Source organism: Molossus molossus, unplaced genomic scaffold, assembly GCF_014108415.1.
Source record: "Molossus molossus isolate mMolMol1 unplaced genomic scaffold, mMolMol1.p scaffold_m16_p_10, whole genome shotgun sequence".
NCBI lineage: Eukaryota > Metazoa > Chordata > Mammalia > Chiroptera > Molossidae > Molossus > Molossus molossus.
In genome coordinates, this window is record NW_023425345.1 from 81,924,172 (window position 1) to 81,931,025 (window position 6,854).

The following is a 6,854-nucleotide window of genomic DNA, read 5'->3' on the forward strand; positions in this document are numbered from 1 at the left end:
TGTGGTTTTGCATAGGGAATTAAAATGTCAGAAGGCTCTCTAAAATTTCTGGTGGAAAAGAAGAGAAGAAAAATACATTGCATCTGGAAAATTGCTAACCCCGTTGATTTACTTCTCCTCCCTTTCCCCTGTCACATTCCAAGCTTCTCCAGAGTGAAATGTCAACCTCCTTGAAAGACTCTTAAGTTCATAAAGGCAAAGTAAATTAATTGAAATGAAGATGCCTTTCATGGCTTGGATCAGAGCAAGACCTGCTCTATGTACTCTCTTAGAATCTTCCTTGTGGTTCCTACAGCCTTTAGGGATATGCTTGGAAGTTCTAAAGGCTAAAGGACAAGAGTACATGAATGTAAAAATTAAATTTAAGAAAAAGTACTTAAACCCAGTAAGTATCTCTTCTTAGTGGGAAAATATTTACAGCAGTTAGACATCTTTTGTAATAAAATTTTAAATCAAGCAGATGATGGAGATGAGTGATGTCCTAAACAAACATTCCTTGACTTCATAATAACTCTGTTCTTTATTACTTTTGTGTTCTTTCTTTTTCATTTTGTTCCCAAGACAAACTAGTTCAACTTTGGCCTTGAGAATTATGCTTACATGTAGGAGATTTTCTTAAAAGATTGTTTAGGCAGCTGTAAAATATCCTTCATGTTTTAGAAGAGAATGACTTCTTTTAATATAGTCATATATGTGGTTAATAGGAATTTGTGAACTAAAATATAAGATTAAATTTTTCCCCAAATTAATAGCATTAATATTCAATCTTTTGCTTTCTTAATTGAAATTTTAGTGTCCTTTGGCTAATACTTTAGATTTTTAATTTGAGACTCATTTTTTTAAATGAGAGACAAAATTCGTAGAGTCCAGTTTAAATTTCAATTCATGTCTTAGTTTTCCTATATTGTATTTCCTCTCATTATATTCTAATAATTAGCCAAAGCTTCTGTAATTCAATTTTTTTTTTTCAATTTATATTACATCCTTTAAGTGAGGTTCCACACCCACAATGTTCTGCATAAATTTAATCCAATTAGCACATTTTAAAAAAACACCTATAGTATTCAAAGTACTATTTGGGATACTTAAATAAACAGTGGAACCATGATTCTTGTCCTTAATGAACTCACAATCTTCCTGGACAGACACATGAATAAAGCATCCTTAACCATGCCTCACATTTAATAATGACAGTAAGAACTGGAAGAAAATTGTTGAGTTAACATTCCCATCTTTATTACTGGCTGAAAATTTTACTGCATAATCAAGTTGATAAAATATAATAAAATGAACTTTGATGTAATAGGATAAGAAAAGTCTTTAAAATGTGCATAAAATGCACTTTCTGTATTTTCTCTTATTCTTTATGAACTTAGGTTAAACAAAATTTCATATACTAGAATTAATATTGTTCACAATCATGTTGAACTCAGATACTTAAGTGAGGAAAAACTAAGAGTGTTTCATTGACTTTTATTTGGGATCGTCCTTGACAGTATTGATAATTGAGAGTTTTGCTCTGGTGCAGGTGGTTTAAGAGATGATTCTTCTACTTTTTTTTCCTGAGCAATTTGGTTAGTTTGGACCTCATGATAAGAGATACATTAAATGGAGAATTAGATAAGGTTGGAAGTTTCTTCCATAAACATAATATAGAATTTCAGAAAATGGTTTGTGGATTCTGAAGTTATATCATTTATTTCTTATGAATATTAAAAGTGATTGTTTTCTTCTTATGTAATTACATATGGAAGAAAAGAAAGAAAGAAAGCTACTGTAATCTTTGCCCTCAGTCCTGACAACATATCTCAAAAGAATAACAGAGTTACTTAACCTGCATAACCTTGAGGAAACTCATGAAATTGTGTGTATAAATTATGGAAGTGTATTAGTTTCATCATTTCAGTTGGCTGTTGACTTCTTTTATTGCAATTGACTGCAAAGTAGGGGGAAGGGCTAGACTAATGCACTTAATACAAGTTCTTACAAGATGATATGTTCTTGCTTCCTTGTAGTATCCTTACCTTCTCTTCTCAAACACTTGAATTTCATAGAACAATTCATACATCACTTCCTTTTGTTTTCTATAGTGCTGTTTTATATATAATGCTGATTTTAGTTTATAAGCTACTAAACAATGCCTTGGCTAAAGAAATGAAAAGATGACCTATAGTGTTTGCATAAGCTGTTTGAAAAATTTTAAATAATTTTCTAAACTTATCAGTGATCCTGACTTTTGTCTTTCAACATTTAATTCAAATAATATAGTAAAAGATGAGTGATTATGTTAGATATAATTTTAATTTAAAAATTACCACTTCTCTTGCCAAGTATTTTAGAAGAAATATTAAAATGATCTTATTTTTAAAATCTTAGTTGGGCTGACTTTTTTTTTTCTCTGATTAGAATATAAAGGTGTATGTTTATTATTTAAAATATAATTGTTAACTTTAAGCCACCTTTAAGAAGTTAGGCATCCAAAATCCCAGTAGACATTATTTCCTAATAGCTACTCATACTTTTGGATTGAATATGAATATAACTTTTTTGTAAGGAATCCATTTAATAAAATGATATATTAAATAGTGCTTTTGTTCTTAGATTCTAAGTCTCATCATGCATATTTCATACAAACCAGGAAGAAAGGTCACTGATGATCCAAATGAAAAATTCAGACGTGAAGTGTTTAGCAATAGATTTAGCATTTATGGCACAAAATCCAGAAAACAGATTAAATACAATATTGGTCTTACAGGGTATAGTTAATGCTAAAACAGGATATTTTGTTTGTTTTAAATAACTCTTCTTTTTAAATTGCCATAATTTATCCTGGAAATATATTGCAAAATTGGCAAGCAGGGCTTTACGACAGAGTCTAGCTAATTCTTCAGTGTGCTAAATAAATAGTAGGAAAGTGAAAGAAGCTTTTTCTTTTCTTCTTAGCATTGGGATTATATACTGCCATGCATTTTTTTTTAAGTCCACGGGACAAAAAATTATTTCTCTTGAGTATTTCATCATGACACTATTTTATAGCATGTCTGACTTTAGAATACAAGACATAACCTACTGAACTTTTTCATGCATTTTCACATAATGTATACATGTAATATTTCCTCTTATCTAGTTACCTTAACATACATGTTCAAGAGTTAAGAGAATAGAGTAGTCACCCTTACCCATGGTTTCTGAAGTTTTAGATACCCACAAGTCAACCTTGGTCAGAAAATATTAAATGGAAAATTCAAAAAATAAACAATTAATTTAAATATGATTCTGAGTTTTAAATACTATTGGGAATAGTGTGACAAAATCTCATGCCATCCTACTCTGTCCTGCCTGGGATGTGAATCATCAGTTTGTCCAGTGTATCAACACTGGGTACACTACTGACCCTTAATCATTTAGTAGCCATCTTGGTTAGCAGATCAGTAATCAGAGAGAGAGAGAGAGAGATCACATTCACTTAACTTTTTTTAATTAAAAATTTTTTTTTGGTTAATCCTCACCCAAGCATATTTTTTCCTTTGATTTTATTTATTTATTTTTTTAAGAGTGGGAGGGTGGGGTGGAGGGGAAAGAGAGAGAGAGAACACATCGGGACCAGGAGTGAACCTGCAACCCAGGCACATGCCCTTGACTGAAATCGAACCGCCACCCTTCAGTGCATGGCCCGACGCTCCAACCACTGGGAACACCAGCCAGGGACGCATTCACTTAACTTTTATTGTAGTACATCATTATCATTTTTCCATTTTATTATTAGTTATTGTGAATCTCTTAGTGTGCTTCATTTATAAATTAAACTCCATCCTAGGTATAAAAAAAACATAGTATACATTGGGTTTGGTACTAACTGCAGTTTTATGCATCCCCTGGGCATCTTGAAATGTATCCTCATGGATAAAGGGGGACTACTGTAATCCAGAACTATTGCCAGCACTGTCGAAACATGACAGCTTTTCAGTAGAAGGCAAAGGAGCCCCCTACAGGTTACTTACACAGTCCAATTGCTAGACATGAAAAGATTCAAATGCTCAAAATTTCCACGTATCACTAGGGTAGGGTTCACGAATTAGTGAGCAGTGGGTAGGGGAGGAGTATCTCTGGATAGAGTTCAGGAAATTCCTAAACCAAGATGGAAAAGTAATTAGATATTTATTTTCACTCACCCCGAGAATGAAATATAACATTTTTAAAAAATTCATGAATATGAACCACAAATCTCAATAGTATTAGCAGTACCTGACTTTTGTCACCAATAGAAAGAACATATAGTTTTCATATTATATTTGTTAGTTATTATTGATATATTAAAATAATTATAATTTTAATTTATCATTTGATTAAGATAGTTTTCAAACATTAACAGTTTTCAAACTACTTCAAAATTAGGGTCGTTTTTAGCTGTTGCTGTATCTTGTTATTTAATCTATCAAAAAAGATGCACATATGTTAATACATTTTAAAATTAGTTTGGTAAATATTTGGACAATATAATTGTTTTCCCTCTTAAGCTTATATGTTTTGTTTATTTAAAAACATTATCTAAGAAGGGGTTTAAAAGATCAGAGTCCATAGTACAAAAGTGATGAAGAAACCCTTTTTAGCCAGGCTGGTGTGGTTCAATGGACTGAGCGTCCTCCCATGGACTAATAGGTTGCAGGCTCCATTCCCAGTCAGGGCACACGCCTGGGGTTGAGGGGTTGCGGGCTCAGTCCTCAGTAGGGGGTGTGCAGGAGGCAGCCAATCGATGTATCTCTCTCACATTGATGTTTCTATCTCTCTCTCTCTCTCTCTCTTCCTTTCTCTCTAAAACAAAAATCAGTGAAAAAATATTAAAACAACAACAAAACAAAACAAAACCCTTTTTATGCACCAGGGGCATTTCTCCAGATTTAATAATCTTTCGTCCTTGAAGATAGTCATATGTTATGGAAGTAGTAACATAAGGTGCATAATAATTTATGAGATTATCTCTCACTGACAGAATGTAGGGTTGAAAGAGAATGGGACTTTTTAAAGCAGGCAGCCCCAGAATGTAGAATGAATGAATGAGGCATTATGGTGAGGATCACCAGGGAACCAGGATTAAGTAGATGGGGACTAGGCATCTAGGAAGGGGCAAATGGTTTGGGCAGCATCAGGGAAGAAGTCGGGCTTTAGAAATCCTAGTTCTACCACTTTTTAGCTTTAAAACTTTAGGTAGGCCATTCAGTTCTGCGTAGTCTAAGTTTTCTCATCTATCATTGAAAAAGTTGTGTAAAGCTTTAAATTAACAAGGCACTTTAACATGTAGTTTCTCCTTTGATTTTCAGTTTTGTAACAATGGATATTGTTACCATCTCCATTTCACAAATGAGGAAATTTATGGTCAGAGAATACATGGAACTTCTAATTTAAAGACTCCTTTTCTGTTTGTCTTGTTTCACTTAGGATGATACTTTCCAGATCCCTCCATGTAGTCTCAAAGGATAAGAGGTCTTTATTTCCTACAGCTGCGTAGTATTCCATTGTGTATATGTACCACTGCTTTTTTATCCATTCATCTACTGATGGACACTTAAGCTGTTTCCAGATCTTAGCTATTGTAAATAGTGCTGCTACGTATCATATGATCTCACTTATCTATGGAATATAATGAACATAACAGTTTGAGGAATGGGGTAGTCCCAGAGACGTGGATGTGGGGTACAGACTGACAATCCCCAGAAGAGGGGATGGTGGGGGAGAGATAAACCACAGAACTTATATGCATGTGTTCATGAACAGTGGACATGGACAACAAACTGGGGATAGGGCAGGGAGGGAGGGGGAGAGGGGAATCAGTGGGGGGAAAAGGAGAAACATCTGTAACAAAAATTAATTAATAAACTCACACTTCTGATAAAAAAAAAAAAAGACTCCTTCTGCCTTCCTTATCCTACAGGTTTTCCTTAAAGCTAGGAAGAAAAATAATTGAAATATGCATTTAAAAATCTTTTATTTTTGTCTGTGAAGTACTTAAATGAAATGCTTTTTTTTTACAGATTCTAATTTTTTCTTCTATTTAGTCAATGTCAGATTTTTTCTTTTTCTTTATTTTTTTAACCTTTAAATTTAGTTTTAATCAAATATTTATTGAAAACTCTCTCTGTACCAAAACCTAAGAGAAAATAACATGCTAGTTGGGTAAATGAAAGAGTACAATTAATGATTAAAATTTTACATAGAAGTTGCTCAAGCAAAATACTATTGGAAAACAGGTAAGACAGCATCACTTTCTAAGCCATGGAAAACTGCAGATAAGAGGTGACATTGAAAGATGAACAGAAACTTATAAAACAATAGCATCTTATCTCTTTTTATCTGAAAAAGAACCCAAACAAGATTTGATTGACTTTGGGTGGGGAGCACATAGTGCAGATGATGTATCATAGACGTGTACACTTGAAACCAAAAAATCTTATTAACCAATGTCACCCCAATAAATTTAATTTAAAAAGAAAAGCTATATTTTTACTAGTTGAAATATTAGCAATTCTTTTTTATATTATACCACATCTTTTCTCCATTTCTAAATATTTATTTTTTGTTTTTATTAACTGGACCAAAGTTCTGAAGTCTAGCAAAGAAATAATTTGTTTTATTCAATAATGTTTTTCAAGTTTTCTACTCTCAAATAATTCAATGAATATGTGCTGAGTTCATAATATCACAATGTGCTATGCTAGCCATGTAGTTATGAATAAATGCAAGCCTTGGCCTTTGTCTTCAAAGAATATTAAGTTTATTTGGATAGATGACATTTTCTGATACTTGCCTTATAAGAAAAGATAGTGTACATATTTTAATATAAACTCTATATTAATGTA